Source organism: Oncorhynchus mykiss, chromosome 27 (assembly GCF_057628025.1).
Source record: "Oncorhynchus mykiss isolate SJ-2025 chromosome 27, ASM5762802v1, whole genome shotgun sequence".
Lineage (NCBI taxonomy): Eukaryota > Metazoa > Chordata > Actinopteri > Salmoniformes > Salmonidae > Oncorhynchus > Oncorhynchus mykiss.
Genome location: NC_143048.1, coordinates 51560081 through 51579878, shown reverse-complemented (window position 1 = coordinate 51579878; position 19798 = coordinate 51560081). Strand labels below are relative to the sequence as shown.

The following is a 19798-nucleotide window of genomic DNA, read 5'->3' as shown; positions in this document are numbered from 1 at the left end:
TATGGGATAGGAGACCTATATTCCACTATGGGATTGGAGGCCTGAATTCCACTATGGGATTGGAGGCCTGAATTCCTCTATGGGATAGGAGGTCTGAATTCCTCTATGGGATAGGAGGTCTGAATTCCTCTACGGGACAGGAGGTCTGAATTCCATTATGGGATAGGAGACCTGTATTCCACTATGGATAGGAGGCCTGTATTCCACTACGGGATAGGAGGCCTGTATTCCACTACGGGATAGGAGGCCTGTATTCCACTATGGATAGGAGACGTACATTCCATCATGGGGTAGGAGACCTGTATTCCACTATGGAAAAGGAGGCCTGTATTCCACTATGGGATAGGATACCTGTATTCCACTATGGATAGGAGACCTGTATTCCATTATGCGATAGGAGGCCTGTATTCCACTATGGGATAGGAGGCCTGTATTCCATTATGCGATAGGAGGCCTGTATTCCATTATGCGATAGGAGGCCTGTATTCCACTATGGGATAGGAGGCCTGTATTCCATTATGCGATAGGAGGCCTGTATTCCATTATGCGATAGGAGGCCTGTATTCCATTATGCGATAGGAGGCCTGTATTCCACTATGGGATAGGAGGACTGTATTCCACTACGGGATAGGAGGCTTGTATTCCACTATGGATAGGAGACGTACATTCCATCATGGGGTAGGAGACCTGTATTCCACTATGGAAAAGGAGGCCTGTATTCCACTATGGGATAGGATACCTGTATTCCACTATGGATAGGAGACCTGTATTCCACTATGGAAAAGGAGGCCAATAATCCACTATGGGATATGAGGCTTATATTCCATTATGCGATAGGAGGCCTGTATTCCATTATGCGATAGGAGGCCTGTATTCCATTATGCGATAGGAGGCCTGTATTCCATTATGCGATAGGAGGCCTGTATTCCATTATGCGATAGGAGGCCTGTATTCCACTATGGGATAGGAGACCTGTATTCCACTATGGGATAGGAGGCCTGTATTCCATTATGCGATAGGAGGCCTGTATTCCATTATGCGATAGGAGGCCTGTATTCCATTATGCGATAGGAGGCCTGTATTCCATTATGCGATAGGAGGCCTGTATTCCATTATGCGATAGGAGGCCTGTATTCCATTATGCGATAGGAGGCCTGTATTCCATTATGCGATAGGAGGCCTGTATTCCATTATGCGATAGGAGGCCTGTATTCCATTATGCGATAGGAGGCTTGTATTCCACTATGGGATAGGAGGCCTGTATTCCATTATGCGATAGGAGGCCTGTATTCCACTATGGGATAGGAAGCCTACGTTCCACTATGGGATAGGAAGCCTACGTTCCACTATGGGATAGGAAGCCTACGTTCCACTATGGGATAGGAAGCCTACGTTCCACTATGGGATAGGAGGCCTGTATTCCACTATGGGATAGGAAGCCTACGTTCCACTTGCTCCGGTTCCTGACACAGAGGGTTTTTAAGCGTATGTGTTTCATCCCTTCGAGAGTTCGACCGAGGAGTGGAGCAGACATGTATAGTCAGTGGCGGATTCAGTTATAGGCGACTTGGGCAGCAGGGTGTCACAGGGCGCCCGCAGAAAAAAAATCGTAATGGTGACATTTGCTAGATTGGTTTTCTATCGTTCATTTGCAGTGATAGCATCTCACCATGTGGGACTATGGGTCAATTAACCTTGTCAGAATGGGCACTCTGATTCAAGTTTGTGAGCTAGGCAGGCTTCTGCCTGGGAAGATTTACCACTCAGAAGTACGAGATGGGGAGTGGGGCGGGGGTAGGTTGACCTCAGGTCTCCCCACTGGAAGCCCGAGGTAGAGGGGGCGGGGTTGGTTGACCCCAGGTCTCCCCACCCGAAGCCTGAGGTAGGGGGGCGGGGGTAGGTTGACCTCAGGTCTCCCCACTAGAAGCCCGTGGTAGGGAGGGCAGGGGTAGGTTGACCTCAGGTCTCCCCTCTGGAATCCCGTGGTAGGGGAGCGGGGGTAGGTTGACCTCAGGTCTCCCCACTAGAAGCCCGAGGTAGGTCTCCCCTCTGGAAGCCTGAGGTAGGGGGGCGGTGGTAGTTTGACCTCAGGTCTCCACACTGGAATCCCGAGGTAGGGGAGCGGGGGTAGGTTGACCTTGGGTCTCCACACTGGAAGCCCGAGGTAGGGGGGCGGGGGTAGGTTGACCTCAGGTCTCCAAACTGGAAGCCTGAGGTAGGGGGGGCGGGGGTAGGTTGACCTCAGGTCTCCCCACTGGAAGCCTGAGGTAGGGGGGGGCGGGGTAGGTTGACCTCAGGTCTCCCCTCTGGATGCCCGAGGTAGGGGAGCGGGGGTAGGTTGACCTCAGGTCTCCACACTGGAAGCCCGAGGTAGGGGGGGGCGGGGTAGGTTGACCTCAGGTCTCCCCTCTGGAATCCCGTGGTAGGGGACAGGGGTATGTTGACCTCAGGTCTCCCCACTAGAAGCCCGAGGTAGGGGACGGTGGTAGGTTGACCTCAGGTCTCCCCTCTGGAAGCCTGAGGTAGGGGGGCGGTGGTAGTTTGTCCTCAGGTCTCCACACTGGAATCCCGAGGTAGGGGAGCGGGGGTAGGTTGACCTTGGGTCTCCACACTGGAAGCCCGAGGTAGGGGGGCGGGGGTAGGTTGACCTCAGGTCTCCACACTGGAAGCCTGAGGTAGGGGGGGCGGGGGTAGGTTGACCTCAGGTCTCCCCTCTGGATGCCCGAGGTAGGGGAGCGGGGGTAGGTTGACCTCAGGTCTCCACACTGGAAGCCTGAGGTAGGGGGGGCGGGGGTAGGTTGACCTCAGGTCTCCTCTCTGGAAGCCTGAGGTAGGGGGAGCAGGGGAATCTATCAAATAACACACCTCTAACTTTGTACAGTACTAATGCAATAATTTGTGCAATTTAGTTTGTGTGTTTCTTGTTTGAAGTGCAATAGTGTAATAATCAGGCTCTCTTCTTTATAAGTCTGTTATTCTATTTGTGTGATATAGGATTTATCCCATTTAGTTTTATGTGTTTTTTGTTTGCAATAGGGTAGTGGTGTACTAATTAGATTCTCTTTTTAATATGTAGGTATACACTACACTGTGTTTCTATTTGTCTCTGGTACTTCTTTCTGATATTTAGGAGTCTTCATTTTGTGTGTATTTTTTATGTTTATATCGTTTGTGGGGGGGGGGGGGGGGGGGGGGGGGGTTCGCCCGGGGAGCCATACAAGCTAGAACCGCCACTGTGTACAGTAATAAAGTCAAGTTTGGGACAATGTGTTTTTTGCAACAACTTAAGTGCAAAGTGACAGTGAGCCAGAGTGCATTTTCTCGTAAAATATTTCCCCCTTTTTTCTTTGGTCTTGAGCAAATAAATGCTGTCGCAACCAATATCCAAATCAATTCTACTATTATTGGAAATTATTCTGCCTACCGATCCCCTACATCGGCTGTGAGACACGGTAGCCTGGCCTACACTTTGACAGTCATCTATTTGTAATCAATTTGTTAAGTAATCCATCCACATATCTCTTGACATGACATCCACACTGCTGGACAATTTACACAATGTATTCTACTAGCTAGTGTCTCAACTAAGGCTACAATAGCTTACGGACAAATTGTACGCTTCAGCGATGCTAATCGGGAAGAGGCAGGAGACCTTCACATTCAGGGCTGTGTATTTATCCAGCATGAAGTTCCCAGACACAAGCTGCTAGGTGGGATGGAATGGGGGCTCAGTCCTTCTGTCTCTAGAACGGGGCTGCGCGCTATGCAGAACAGAAGCTGCTGAGCCAAGCAGACGCTCGAAGTCAACAGCCGAACCGTTCGGTAACGGGCGGAAAGTGAAGGCAAAGGTGAAGTCCTACAGAAAGCAACGGACAACGGATAAATTGACACCAGACACAACGGAGGGCGCCAAGGATGTATAATTCACATCGTCGTCTCATCGTTTAGAGAGAGACTGAGGAACAGAAAGGACCGTTTTGGAATCAAGCTCCTCTGTGCCATTCGGTTGTTCGGGGGCGGCGGAGACTGGTTGTTTACGGCTAGATTATCTTGGACGGAGTGATAACAACGTGATATTACGAAGGAAAATCCTGCCTGTTCCGTGCATTTGGCGGTGAGTATTGAGACTTGTTTTAAATGTTTTTATGGTGCTTTGTGAGGGATGAGAGTGGGGTTTACAGCTGTGGATTATAGGAGCGGGGACTTTCACGGTAAGGCACGCGCTCCTCTGGGAGAGACAAGTTACTGAAATCGTTGCATCAAACTGCTGAAGACTTCAGGTAGCCTGTTACATCATCATCATCATCATAATCATAATAATAATATGAATTTCCTTAATGCTTCATCTCAATAAATATAAGTCTTACATAACAGGTTGCTTTTCTCTTCTAAATAAGATAGTAAGAATATAATATCACTGTTTTTACAGCAAAAGACAAGATGTTGCGTCATGCCTTCTATTTAGTTACAATGGTATTTAATGTGTGACAGCTATTACACTGCAGTTATTTATTGAAAGTGGATATGCTACAGACTGACATTGTGCATTTAGCCCACTCTCAGATCAGTTAGTTAGAGCCTTTTGTCTTCTCTCTGTTTTTGTATTTGGCCAAAACAATAATGAACACCTTTCTTTCCGATTAGTTGCTGCAATAGCAATATATTTATTTTTACAGCCAAAACCCACATATTGCTGAGCAGTAGTAAGACTGGCCACAAAAGAGTTGCCTGGCTTTTGTTATTCATTGCTTGCTTCCAGCATTTACACACAGAGAGAGAGAGGGAGAGAGAGAATGTGTGTGTGTGTGTGTGTGTGTGTGTGTGTGAGTGTGAGTGTGTGTGTGTGTGTGTGTGTGTGTGTGTGTGTGTGTGTGTGTGTGTGACCATTCACTGAAAGCTGGATTCAGTCCCTTCAGTGGATGTCTTGCTCTTAGGTCCTCCAGTCAGAGCCAGTTTAGAGTGGCCATTTCCCTACAGGGCAGGCGGATTACAATGTTCACTTTTCCCTCTGTAGTGGAGGTTGCATTGAAATACTTGGTCAATGTAGAATTGAGCCCAGAGAAGCATGGTGCTGTTATTCTATTTGTGACACACCCTGGACTATACCCTGGACTACACCTGGACTATACCCTGGACTACACCCTGTACTACACCCTGGACTGTACCCTGGACTACACCCTGGACTACACCCTGGACTGTACCCTGGACTACACCCTGCACTACACCCGGGACTATACCCTGGACTACACCTGGACTATACCCTGGACTACACCTGGACTATACCCTGGACTACACCCTGGACTACACCCTGGACTGTACCCTGGACTACACGCTGGACTACACCCTGGACTACACCCTGGACTACACCCTGGACTACACACTGGACTACAACCTGGACTACACCATGGACTACACCCTGGACTACACCCTGGACTGTACACTGGACTACACCCTGGACTACACCCTGGACTACACCATGGACTACACCCTGGACTATACCCTGGACTACACCCTGGACTATAACCTGGACTACACCCTGGACTACACCCTAGACTACACCCTGGACTACACTACCGGTCAAAAGTTTTAGAACACCTACTCATTCCAGGGTTTTTCTTTATTTTGACTATTTTCTACATTGTAGAATAATAGTGAAGACATTGAAACTATGAAATAACACATATGGAATCATGTAGTAACCAAAGAAGGTTTAAACAAATCAAAATATATTTTATTTTTGAGATTCTTTAAATAGCCACCTTTTGCCATAATGGCAGCTTTGCACACTCTTTGCATTCTCTCAACCAGCTTCATGAGGTAGTCACCTGGAATGCATTTCAATGAACAGGTGTGCCTTGTTAAAAGTTCATTTGTGGAATTTCTTTCCTTCTTAATGCGTTTGAGTTGTGTTGTGACAAGGTAGGGGTGGTATTCAGAAGATATCCCTATTTGGTAAAACACCAAGTCCACATTAGAACAGCTCAAATAAGCAAAGAGAAACGACAGTCCATCATTATTTTAAGACATGAATATCAGTCAATACGGAACATTTAAAGAACTTAGAAAGTTTCTTCAAGTGCAGTCGCAAAAACCTTCAAGCGCTATGATGAAACTGGCTCTCATGAGGACCGCCACAGGAAAGGAAGACCCAGAGATACCTCTGCTGCAGAGGATAAGTTCATTAGAGTAAACCAGCCTTTGAAATTGCAGCCCAAATAAATGCTTCACAGAGTTCAAGTAACAGACACATCTCAACATCAACTATTCAGAGAAAACTGTGTGAATCAGGCCTTCATGGTCGAATTGCTGCAAAGAAACCACTAATAAGGGACATCAATAAGAAAAAGAGACTTGCTTTGGGCCAAGAAACACGGACAATGGACATTAGACCGGTGGAAATTGGAGATTTGTGGTTTCTGTCTGCCATGTCGATGTGAGACGCGGTGTGGGTGAACGGATGATCTCCGCATGTGTATTTCCCACTGTGAAGCATGGAGGAGGAGGTGTTATGGTGTGGGGGTGCTTTTCTGGTGACACTGTCATATTTTGATAACAAGGAGTCTAAAATGGTCAATGATTTCTGTATAGAGTTAGCTACAAAGCAACAGACACTGCCGTTGAGTAAATCCCTGTGCTGTATCTCGTGTGTCAGGCACCTCTTGGCGGTTTTTCCTGCTGCTCTCAGCTCCCTCCTATCATTGACCCTTCACCCCTTAATCTAAGTTGGGCTGATAAGGCTATACGGTTTCTGTCAACTCATATATCATTATAATTTTCTTAATGTCCATTGTTATTTTGATGCTGACAGTTCTGCAATTAAACCTCCTTAGATTCCCAGACATTTCTCAGAAGGAGAGTTTTTTTGAGGGGTTGTGTTGCATTAAAACCTCCTTAGATTCCCAGACATTTCTCAGACGGAGAGGTTTTTTGAGGGGTCCGTGTTGCATTAAAACCTCCTTAGATTCCCAGACATTTCTCAGAAGGAGAGGTTTTTTGAGGGGTCCGTGTTGCATTAAAACCTCCTTAGATTCCCAGACATTTCTCAGAAGGAGAGGTTTTTTGAGGGGTCCGTGTTGCATTAAAACCTCCTTAGATTCCCAGACATTTCTCAGACGGAGAGGTTTTTTGAGGGGTCCGTGTTGCATTAAAACCTCCTTAGATTCCCAGACATTTCTCAGACGGAGAGGTTTTTTGAGGGGTCCGTGTTGCATTAAAACCTCCTTAGATTCCCAGACATTTCTCAGACGGAGAGGTTTTTTGAGGGGTCCGTGTTGCATTAAAACCTCCTTAGATTCCCAGACATTTCTCAGACGGAGAGGTTTTTTGAGGGGTCCGTGTTGCATTAAAACCTCCTTAGATTCCCAGACATTTCTCAGACGGAGAGGTTTTTTGAGGGGTCCGTGTTGCATTAAAACCTCCTTAGATTCCCAGACATTTCTCAGACGGAGAGGTTTTTTGAGGGGTCCGTGTTGCATTAAAACCTCCTTAGATTCCCAGACATTTCTCAGAAGGAGAGGTTTTTTGAGGGGTCTGTTGTGCATGTGGTCTGAATACAGAATGGGTTTTATGCGCCTTTGAAAGTACCTTTGTGTTGTTACAGAACTTAAATGGTGATCTAGGGAATAGGGTGCCATTTTTAATCGTTTACATTTTATTTCACCTTTATTTACCATTTGGGACGCAACCTGAGGTTATTATGAGACTATAGAGGTTATTATGAGACTATATAGGTTGTCGCCATCAGTTCCATGTTAGGGAGTAAATCCGTCTGGCTCACAGCAGATGCTGTTTGCAAATGACTTTCCAGTATTTAAATCCACTTTCTTCTTGCCTTGTGTGTTTTAGGAAATATACTTACTGCAGTGTTGAAGCTCAAACATGTTTTGGGGTCCAGAGAATTACTGCAGTGTTGAAGCTCAAACATGTTTTGGGGTCCAGAGAATTACTGCAGTGGTGAAGCTCAAACATGTTTTGGGGTCCAGAGAATTACTACAGTGGTGAAACTCAAACATGTTTTGGGGTCCAGAGAATTACTGCAGTGGTGAAGCTCAAACATGTTTTGGGGTCCAGAGAATTACTACAGTGGTGAAACTCAAACATGTTTTGGGGTCCAGAGAATTACTGCAGTGTTGAAGCTCAAACATGTTTTGGGGTCCAGAGAATTACTACAGTGGTGAAACTCACATTTGAGGAAAAGGTAAATATGATCTAGTGTTTTTTTTGTGTGTAGATTTCCCTCCAAAGTGGAGTGAGTTTAGAGGAATGTTAAGTCGTTACCTGTAGCATGGCTCAGAATGTCTTAGAATTGAGTGTGATTGACTTGATGGTGTGAAGCAGGGGGTGCCCAACAGGTCGATCGCCAGATACCAGTAGCTCACAGCCCACCTATGAGTAGCTCGCCAAACTATTCTGAAAATACATGCAAACTGTCATTTAAACAAATCTCACAAGTATCAGACACCACAAGATCCCAGCTACTATCTTATCAAAGCAACATTGATATTATCCCACCCCTGGTTAGCCGCTATTGGCTTAAAAAGCCAAACGTAACACAATATCTGCCAATTAGTTTCCAGCAATATTGCCCCTGTCTGTCTGTGTGGTGCGCGTGTTTGTCTAACACTCCGTGTGTAGCCAGTTGATGTGATAACCCGTCTTGTGGGTTGGCAGAAATACTTTCCCCAAAACCTTCTCAATTAAATGTTAACTGTATGATATAAAATATGTAAATTGTATATATTATATGTTTTTGGTAAACTTTGCCATGAAACGAGCAGCAGCAATACAGGACCATATGCTATACCAGCACGTTATATGGCACGTTCCTCACTCGCTAAATGCACAATTAAAGGGCCAGATGCACAATTAAAGGGAAATTACACTCAAACATCGAAATGTGTAATTCTTCCAGATTGAATTATTGATATCAACTCAAAACATCAAATTTAGTTGTTTCTCTAGGAACACTTGTAAACATCCCATTTAGTTGTTTCTCTAAGAACACTTGTAAACATACCATTTAGTAGTTTCTCTAAGAATACTTGTAAAAATCCCATTTAGTTGACAACATAGTGCCCTACTTCCTCTCTAAGGACCAGGGATGAGTTGAAAACATAGTGCCCTACTTCCTCTCTAAGGACCAGGGAAGAGTTGACAACATAGTGCCCTACTTCCTCTCTAAGGACCAGGGAAGAGTTGACAACATAGTGTCCTACTTCCTCTCTAAGGACCAAGGAAGAGTTGCAGGGGAGAGGAGAAGAATGGACCTATTTGAAAGCTAGAAAGAAATGAGTAGCTCTCGTGCTAGAAAAGGTTGGAGACCCCTGATGTTAAGCATGCACACATAGCCTAGTGTATATACTAATACAACCCACACATAGCCTAGTGTATATACCAATACAACCCACACATAGCCCAGTGTATATACTAATACAACCCACACATAGCCTAGTCTATATAGCTTGTTTCTTTCAACGTTTTTGCACAAATGTGTTTGCATCCCTGTTAGTGAGCATTGCTTCTTTCCAAGATAATACATCCACCTGACAGGTGTGGCACATCAAGAAGATTATTAAAAAGCACAATCATTACACAGGTGCACCTTGTGCTGGGGACAATAAAAGGCCACTCAAAAATGTGCAGTTTTGCCACATGACACAATGCCACAAATGTCTCAAGTATTGAGGAGCATGCAATTGGCATGCTGACTGCAGGAATGTTCACCACAGCTGTTTCCAGAGAATTTAGTGTTTCTCTACCATAAGCTGCCTCCAATGTCGTTTTCGAGAATTTGGCAGTAAGCCTCACAACCGCAGACCACATGTATCCACGCCAGCACAGGACCATTTCCGGCTTCTTCACCTGCAGGATTGTCTGAGCCCAGCCACCTGAACAGCTGATGAAACTGAGCAGCCACCTGGACAGCTGATGAAACTGAGCTTTCTGTCTTTAATAATGCTTTTTTTGTGGGTTTAAACTCATCCTGATTGGCCTGGCTCCCCAGTGGCCCCTGCTCAGTCATGTGAAATCCATAGATAAGGGCCTAATGAATTGAATTAACTGATTTCCTCATATTAACTTTAATTCAGTAAAATTGTTGCATTCCTATTTTTGTTCAGTATATATATATGAGACTTTCACACACAAGTCTACCCTAGTAGGCCATTTACCTTGTAATCGCTCAGTGTTTCACTCTCCCAAAGTACCTTAATTGAACTCCTGTGAGCGGAATAGCCCGTTGAGTTTTCTGCAGAACGAGTGAGATGCAGTTCTGTAATGATGGTATCAAGACAACTCAACAGAATAACAATTGTGGTATCATTGTTTTTCTGTTATCACTATGAAATTATCCTCAAGGTCAACTCATTTAGAATTTGACATGGATTCATGAGAGTGTTTTTATAAGATACTGCCTCACCCGCAAAACTCTTTCTCTTAATAAGAAGAGATATTGACTTGGGCCAAAAGGCTTGGGTTCATATCTAATTGAAAGAGACAATGCAGTGAAGCCTACACCTTGGGATTCTGGAGAAAAACAGTGTCCTCACAGTGACAAGAATGGGGGGTGGTGTGTGTGCTTGTGTGTGCTTGTGTGTAACAGTGTCTCACTGCGATCGGATAATGGGACCTCAGGGAGATAATGGGAGATAATGGGACCTCGGGAGATAATGAGAGATAATGGGACATCATGGATATAATGGGAGATAATGGGACATCATAGAGATAATGGGACCCCGGGGAGATAATGGGAGATAATGGGACCCCATGGAGATAATGGGACCTCTGCGATATAATGGAACTTCAGAGAGATAATGGGACCTTGGCGATATAATGGAACTTCAGAGAGATAATGGGACCTCAGGGAGATAATGGGGCCTCAGGGAGATCGAAGAGAGAGCGTCTCCAGATCACATGTTGTTATAAGCTACCCATCCAGCTTGTCTTGAGGATCACCTAGCGTCACAAACACTCATTTGTTCTCAGCATATTCATCGTAATAATGCAGTTTTTTTATTCATACATTTATTTGCACCAAAGAAAACAGTAATAGACAACAATACAGATGAAAACAAATTAGAAAAAAACAGTGTGCAGGTGTGTTGGAAGCCCAAGGGCTTATATGAAAACCACACCAGAAAAAAACAACATACATACATAAATACAAACAAACAGATAACAAAACCTACTAATTATACATGTATAAAGTCATTGATCAGTAAACAATGGGTGTGTGCATGTGAACCTACCTACAAAAACCTACTAATTATACATGTATAAATTAATTGATCAGTAATCAATGGGTGTGTGCATGTGAGTGTGTGGTTCATCAGGCTGACCCCCAGTCTTCATGGAGGAGATTACTGAGTAGTTTGGTTCATCAGGCTGATCCCCAGTCTTCATGGAGGAGATTACTGAGTAGTTTGCTTCATCAGGCTGATCCCCAGTCTTCACGGAGGAGATTACTGAGTAGTTTGGTTCATCAGGCTGATCTCCAGTCTTTATGGAGGAGATTACTGAGAAGTTTGGTTCATCAGGCTCACCTCCAGTCTTCATGGAGATTACTGAGTAGTTTGCTTCATCAGGCTGATCCCCAGTCTTCATGGAGGAGATTACTGAGTAATTTAGTTCATCAGGCTGATCCCCAGTCTTCATGGAGGAGATCACTGAGAAGTTTGGTTCATCAGGCTGACCCCCAGTCTTCACGGAGGAGATTACTGAGAAGTTTGGTTCATCAGGCTCACCTCCAGTCTTCATGGAGATTACTGAGTAGTTTGCTTCATCAGGCTGATCCCCAGTCTTCATGGAGGAGATTACTGAGTAATTTAGTTCATCAGGCTGATCCCCAGTCTTCATGGAGGAGATTACTGAGTAGTTTGGTTCATCAGGCTGATCCCCAGTCTTCATGGAGGAGATTACTGAGAAGTTTGGTTCATCAGGCTGACCCCCAGTCTTCATGGAGGAGATTACTGAGAAGTTTGGTTCATCAGGCTCACCTCCAGTCTTCATGGAGATTACGGAGTAGTTTTCTTCATCAGGCTGATCCCCAGTCTTCATGGAGGAGATTACTGAGTAGTTTGGTTCATCAGGCTGATCCCCAGTCTTCATGGAGGAGATTACTGAGAAGTTTGGTTCATCAGGCTCACCTCCAGTCTTCATGGAGATTACTGAGTAGTTTGGTTCATCAGGCTGACCAGCAGTCTTCATGGAGGAGATTACTGAGTAGTTTGGTTCATCAGGCTGACCCCCAGTCTTCATGGAGGAGATTACTGAGGAGTTTGGTTCATCAGGCTGATCCCCAGTCTTCATGGAGGAGATTACTGAGAAGTTTGGTTCATCAGGCTCACCTCCAGTCTTCATGGAGATTACTGAGTAGTTTGGTTCATCAGGCTGACCAGCAGTCTTCATGGAGGAGATTACTGAGTAGTTTGGTTCATCAGGCTGACCCCCAGTCTACATGGAGGAGATTACTGAGGAGTTTGGTTCATCAGGCTGACCCCAGTCTTCATGGAGATTACAGAATAGTTTGGTTCATCAGGCTGACCCCCAGTCTTCATGATTCATCAGGCTGACCCCCAGTCTTCATGGTTCATCAGGCTGACCTCCAGTCTTCATGGAGGAGATTACTGTGTAGTTTGGTTCATCAGGCTGACCTCCAGTCTTCATGGAGATTACTGAGTAGTTTGGTTCATCAGGCTGACCTCCAGTCTTCTTGGAGGAGATTACTGAGTAGTTTGGTCCATCAGGCTGATCCCCAGTCTTCATGGAGGAGATTACTGAGTAGTTTGGTTCATCAGGCTGACCCCCAGTCCTCGTGGAGGAGATTACTGAGTAGTTTGGTACATCAGGCAAACCCCCAGTCTTCATGGAGATTACTGAGTAGTTTGGTTCATCAGGCTGATCTCCAGTCTTCATGTAGGAGATTACTGAGTAGTTTGGTACATCAGGCAAACCCCCAGTCTTCATGGAGGAGATTACTGAGTAGTTTGGTTCATCAGGCTGATCTCCAGTCTTCATGTAGGAGATTACTGAGTAGTTTGGTACATCAGGCAAACCCCCAGTCTTCATGGAGATTACTGAGTAGTTTGGTTCATCAGGCTGACCCCCAGTCTTCATGGAGGAGATTACTGAGTAGTTTGGTTCATCAGGCTGATCCCCAGTCTTCATGGAGATTACTGAGTAGTTTTGTTCATCAGGCTGACTCCCCAGTCTTCATGGTTCATCAGGCTGACCTCAAGTCTTCATGGAGGAGATTACTGAGTAGTTTGGTTCATCAGGCTGACCCCCAGTCTTCATGGAGGAGATTACTGAGTAGTTTGGTACATCAGGCAAACCCCCAGTCTTCATGGAGATTACTGAGTAGTTTGGTTCATCAGGCTGACCCTCAGTCTTCAAGGAGGAGATTAGGAGATTACTGAGTAGTTTGGTTCATCAGGCTGACCCCCAGTCTTCATCGAGGAGATTACTGAGTAGTTTGGTACATCAGGCTGACTCCCCAGTCTTCATGGTTCATCAGGATGACCTCCAGTCTTCATGGTTCATCAGGCTGACTCCCCAGTCTTCATGGTTCATCAGGCTGACCTCAAGTCTTCATGGAGGAGATTACTGAGTAGTTTGGTTCATCAGGCTGGACCCCCAGTCTTCGCTTGAAATTATTGAGGGATGATGATGTTTTGGCAATGTGAAGATATGAATTCCGGAGTATGGTACCTCTGTATCTGAAAGAGAATTGACTATGTGAGGTGTGGCAGTGGTTAGGGTGAAGGTTATGCAGTGTCTTGTGTTGTATAGATGGATTTCAGAATTAACCTGGAAGAATCCATTGAAGGGTTTAGGTCAACTGTCTGGGACCTGGAAGAATCCATTGAAGGGTTTAGGTAATCTGTCTGGGAGATATGAGTATTTGTAGACGAAAGGGCATAATTGGTGTACATTAATGCCCTAAATAGACAGGATATTGTGTTTCTTAAACAAAGGTGCAGATGAAGCCAGGTAATTAGAGGTGGCTAGTCTTACACATTTATTTTGTATAATGAGTACATTGTGTAGGTAGGAGGCATATGCACTGGCCCAGAAAAAACTACAAATTATTCTGATGACACCAACAGATTTCATCACTTTACTGCAGACTGAATGTGATCTTTCCAGGAATCCTTTTCATCTATTAAAACTCTGAGGAATCTAGTAGATGTGACTTGTTTCATTTCATTCCTACCAATTGAGGTCATGGCTCTTTTTTTGAATAATATTTCTTATTCCTACTAGTAAATACTATAAAGTTGGATTTTAACATTTAAAGATAAGTTGTTTATCTGGAACCATTCAGAAAATTAGTGATGGGGTGCTGCATCATATGACCTGGCCTCCACAATCACCCGACCTCAACCCAATTGAGATGGTTTTGGTTTGACTTGGACTGCAGAGTGAAGGAACAGCAGCTAACAAGTGCTCAGCATATGTGGGAACTCCTTCAAGACTGTTGTAAAAGCATTCCAGGTGAAGCCGGTTGAGAGAATGCCAAGAGAGTGCAAAGCTGTCATCAAGGCAAAGGGTGGCTAATTTGAAGAATCTCAAATATAAAATATATTTGGAGTTGTTTAACACTTTTTTGGTTGCTACATGATGTTATTTAATAGTGTTGATGTCTTCACTATTATTCTACAATGTAGAAAATAGTAAAAATAAAGAAAAAAGCTTGAATGAGTAGGTGTGTCCAAACTTTTGAATGGAACTGTACATTAGCGGGTCAGTAAACGAGGAAGTGATTTCACCAAAGAGTGACCAATCTCATCATGACCAGCTGCTGATATCTTTAAGTTACCTACAGTATGACCTACATCACCTCCATTGCATCAGGAAGATCAAACTGAAGCAGAGAAGGGAAATGTCCCTTAACGTAATCCATCCACCAGTTTTCTTTATTTTCTTTGACAGAGAGGAACCCACGTTCACAAAAAAGTTATTAAATTCACACGAAATAACATCAGGAAATTACATCAGGTCTTATTTCCAACAATACATTGAGATGGAATATTTGTAGTGTTAGGTTCTTATTTTTCAGAGTAAATAACTCACGGACACTAGAGAAGCTTTAACCAAGTTTAATTATTCTCAAAGGTTCTGTACAGCTGTAATAAGACAGCAAAACATTTCTCACATCACAGTTATATACATCCTACTTAAAACACTCCTCCTCTCCAATCCTTACAGTTTATGGTTTAACAGGAAGCTAATAAAGAGGGTAACAGGATAACAAACCTTTATTACTGCCTTAAAATAATCTGTCCTCACCTCCTGACCTCAACCCCTCCTTCATCTAATCCACAGATGTCCATTGGGGTTTCTTCAGAGTACCATTAACTTCTGACATAACCCAGTCTCTTTCATTTCCTATCATTCATTTACTACCTCAATGATCAAAGTTTAGCCGATTCTAACATTAGATAACGTTTCTTATTCAACAGTTGATTGATAATTTTCCACACTATACTTTTTGTAATTGCAGAATTCAGGGGAGAGGGATTTGTGAGAAAATGTGTTGTTTTTTTGAGACGGGTTGTAAACCAAGGTTTCTAGAACCCATCTGCTGTTCTCAAAGGATTTAATTAAGGGAAAGCATTGGTGAAAAACACAATTGAAAGATGTGAGGGAAGTCTGGTAAGCAGCAAATGTCCCCATGAAATATCATCAATCAACATCTTAAAGTGTTCATAATTACTTTTGTTAAATATTCTACCCTTAATGCTACTAATCATTCCCATCTGTTCATGTCCAGCTGCCAAAGAGAAGTGGGAAATTGGAAAGTTGTCAGAAACGTCAGAATACAGTATACCTGTATTAGCCACATTATTCAAAGAATTTGTAAAATATGGTGAATAAGGGTGTCAGATGAACGGGTCACTCTGTGTGCTTATAGATGAGGGAATACAGATGAACGGGTCACTCTGTGTGCTTATAGATGAGGGAATACAGATAGATGGAGTACAAAGTATGTCAATCTGTGTGCTTATAGATGAGGAGATACAGATGAATGGGTCACTCTGTGTGCTTATAGATGAGGGAATACAGATAGATGGAGTATAAAGTATGTCACTCTGTGTGCTTATAGATGAGGAGATACAGATGAACGGGTCACTCTGTGTGCTTATAGATGAGGAGATACAGATGAACGGGTCACTCTGTGTGCTTATAGATGAGGAGATACAGATAGATGGAGTATAACGTATGTCACTCTGTGTGCTTATAGATGTGGGAATACAGATGAACGGGTCACTCTGTGTGCTTATAGATGTGGGAATACAGATGAACGGGTCACTCTGTGTGCTTATAGATGAGGGAATACAGATGAACGGGTCACTCTGTGTGCTTATAGATGAGGGAATACAGATAGATGGAGTACAAAGTATGTCAATCTGTGTGCTTATAGATGAGGAGATACAGATGAACGGGTCACTCTGTGTGCTTATAGATGAGGAGATACAGATAGATGGAGTATAACGTATGTCACTCTGTGTGCTTATAGATGTGGGAATACAGATGAACGGGTCACTCTGTGTGCTTATAGATGAGGAGATACAGATGAACGGGTCACTCTGTGTGCTTATAGATGAGGGAATACAGATGAACGGGTCACTCTGTGTGCTTATAGATGAGGAGATACAGATGAACGGGTCACTCTGTGTGCTTATAGATGAGGGAATACAGATGAACGGGTCACTCTGTGTGCTTATAGATGAGGAGATACAGATGAACGGGTCACTCTGTGTGCTTATAGATGAGGGAATACAGATGAACGGGTCACTCTGTGTGCTTATAGATGAGGGGATACAGGTGAACGGGTCACTCTGTGTGCTTATAGATGAGGGGATACAGGTGAACGGGTCACTCTGTGTGCTTATAGATGAGGGGATACAGGTGAACGGGTCACTCTGTGTGCTTATAGATGAGGGGATATGGGTGAACGGGTCACTCTGTGTGCTTATAGATGAGGGAATACAGATGAACGGGTCACTCTGTGTGCTTATAGATGAGGGAATACAGATAGATGGAGTATAAAGTATGTCACTCTGTGTGCTTATAGATGAGGAGATACAGATGAACGGGTCACTCTGTGTGCTTATAGATGAGGAGATACAGATAGATGGAGTGTAAAGTATTCAACAAGTCAGATGTTACAACAAACTTTAAATACGTTTGTTGTAATCATCCAATAGAAAACACATTTTATCTTAATTATTAATCAAATCCAAGGTTGATGGCAAGGATATCAATGAAAATACCAATGTCAGAGCCGGGTGGCCTATAGATGGATCCAATTACCACTTTTTTATCACCAAGAAATGAACAGGAGGGAATTTCTATGAAAAGAGATTCAGCATCAATGTTATCAGATGTAAGTGCGAGGTCCTCTCTTACAAAGAATTGAAAACGTTTATGAACCAAAATGGACCCTCCTCCTCCCACTCTTGATGTTCTCCAGTGGTGAAACACATTATAAGGAGTCATGTTAAAGCATGATTGTCTCTTCAGTCAACCAGCTTTCTGAAAAGGCAACAGTGGAACAATCACGACTGAGAGAAAACAGATAATGAACAAGGTGGTCATTATTTTTAGGAAGACTGTGAACGTTCAACTGAAAGGTAGAAAATACGGTTGTCTTGTTATTAGATCAATTAAATTGCTTAACATTATAGTAATCACAAATGATAGACTTAAATTTCAGGAAATTTGAATCTCGACAAACACAATCATTATTATCTAATGCTTTAAACACCATGTTATCAGGGTTGATATCTTTGGCTTCATTAATAAGACCATGTTATCAGAGTTGATATCTTTGGCTTCATTAATATCTAACAGGTTAGAGACCATGTTATCAGGGTTGATATCCCTGGCTTCATTAATATCTAACAGGTTAGAGACCATGTTATCAGGGTTGATATCCTTGGCTTCATTAATATCTAACAGGTTAGAGACCATGTTATCAGAGTTGATATCGTTGGCTTCATTAATATCTAACAGGTTAGAGACCATGTTATCAGAGTTGATATCCTTGGCTTCATTAATAAGACCATGTTATCAGGGTTGATATCCCTGGCTTCAATAATATCTAACAGGTTAAAGACCATATTATCATGGTTTATATCCTTGGCTTCATTAATATCTAACAGGTTAGAGACCATGTTATCAGGGTTGATATCCCTGGCTTCATTAATATCTAACAGGTTAGAGACCATGTTATCAGGGTTGATATCCTTGGCTTCATTAATATCTAACAGGTTAGAGACCATGTTATCAGAGTTGATATCCCTGGCTTCATTAATATCTAACAGGTTAGAGACCATGTTATCAGGGTTGATATCCCTGGCTTCATTAATATCTAACAGGTTAGAGACCATGTTATCAGGGTTGATATCCTTGGCTTCATTAATATCTAACACGTTAGAGACCATGTTATCAGGGTTGATATCCTTGCCTTCATTAATATCTAACAGGTTAGAGACAATGTTATCAGGATTGACATTGTTGGCTTCATTAATAAGACCATGTTATCAGGGTTGATATCGTTGGCTTCATTAATATCTAACAGGTTAGAGACCATATTATCAGGGTTGATATCCCTGGCTTCATTAATATCTAACAGGTTAGAGACCATGTTATAAGGGTTGATATCCCTGGCTTCATCAATATATAACAGGTTAGAGGCCATGTTATCAGGGTTGATATACCTGGCTTCATTAATATCTAACAGGTTATAGACCATGTTATCAGAGTTGATATCCCTGGCTTCATTAATATCTAACAGGTTAGAGACCATGTTATCAGGGTTGATATCCCTGGCTTCATAAATATCTAACAGGTTAGAGACCATGTTATCAGAGTTGATATCCTTGGCTTCATTAATATCTAACAGGTTAGAGACCATGTTATCAGGGTTGAAATCATTGGCTTCATTAATATCTAACAGGTTAGAGACCATGTTATCAGGGTTGATATCCCTGGCTTCATTAATATCTAACAGGTTAGAGACCGTGTTATCAGGGTTGATATCCCTGGCTTCATTAATATCTAGCAGGTTAGAGACCATGTTATCAGGGTTGATATCTCTGGCTTCATTAATATCTAACAGGTTAGAGACCATGTTATCAGGGTTGATATCCTTGGCTTCATTAATATCTAACAGGTTAGAGACCATGTTATCAGGGTTGATATCCTTGGCTTCATTAATATCTAACAGGTTAGAGACCATGTTATCAGGGTTGATATCCCTGGCTTCATTAATATCTAACAGGTTAGAGACCATGTTATAAGAGTTGATAACCTTGGTTTCATTAATATCTAACAGGTTAGAGACCATGTTATCAGGGTTGATATCCTTGGCTTCATTAATATCTAACAGGTTAGAGGCCATGTTATCAGGGTTGATATCCCTGGCTTCATTAATATCTAACAGGTTAGAGACCATGTTATAAGGGTTGATATCCTTGGCTTCATTAATATCTAACAGGTTAGAGACCATGTTATCAGGGTTGATATCCTTGGCTTCATTAATATCTAACAGGTTAGAGACCATGTTATCAGGGTTGATATCCTTGGCTTCATTAATAAGACCATGTTATAAGAGTTGATATCCCTGGCTTCATTAATATCTAACAGGTTATAGACCATGTTATCAGAGTTGATATCCCTGGCTTCATTAATATCTAACAGGTTAGAGACCATGTTATCAGGGTTGATATCCCTGGCTTCATAAATATCTAACAGGTTAGAGACCATGTTATCAGGGTTGATATCCCTGGCT

At 43.1% G+C, this 19798-nt stretch overlaps 1 protein-coding gene across 1 annotated transcript in view; it reads left to right on the top strand.

Annotated features, from left to right (window-relative positions):
- The first annotated feature begins 3537 nt into the window (after nt 1-3537).
- LOC110519322 (contactin-5) overlaps nt 3538-19798 on the top strand; it is a 533080-nt gene continuing 516819 nt past the window's right edge. The window contains exon 1 of the mRNA XM_036964829.2: nt 3538-4114. The gene's annotated coding sequence lies outside the window, so the exon portion shown is untranslated. The remainder of the gene's footprint in view (nt 4115-19798) is intronic.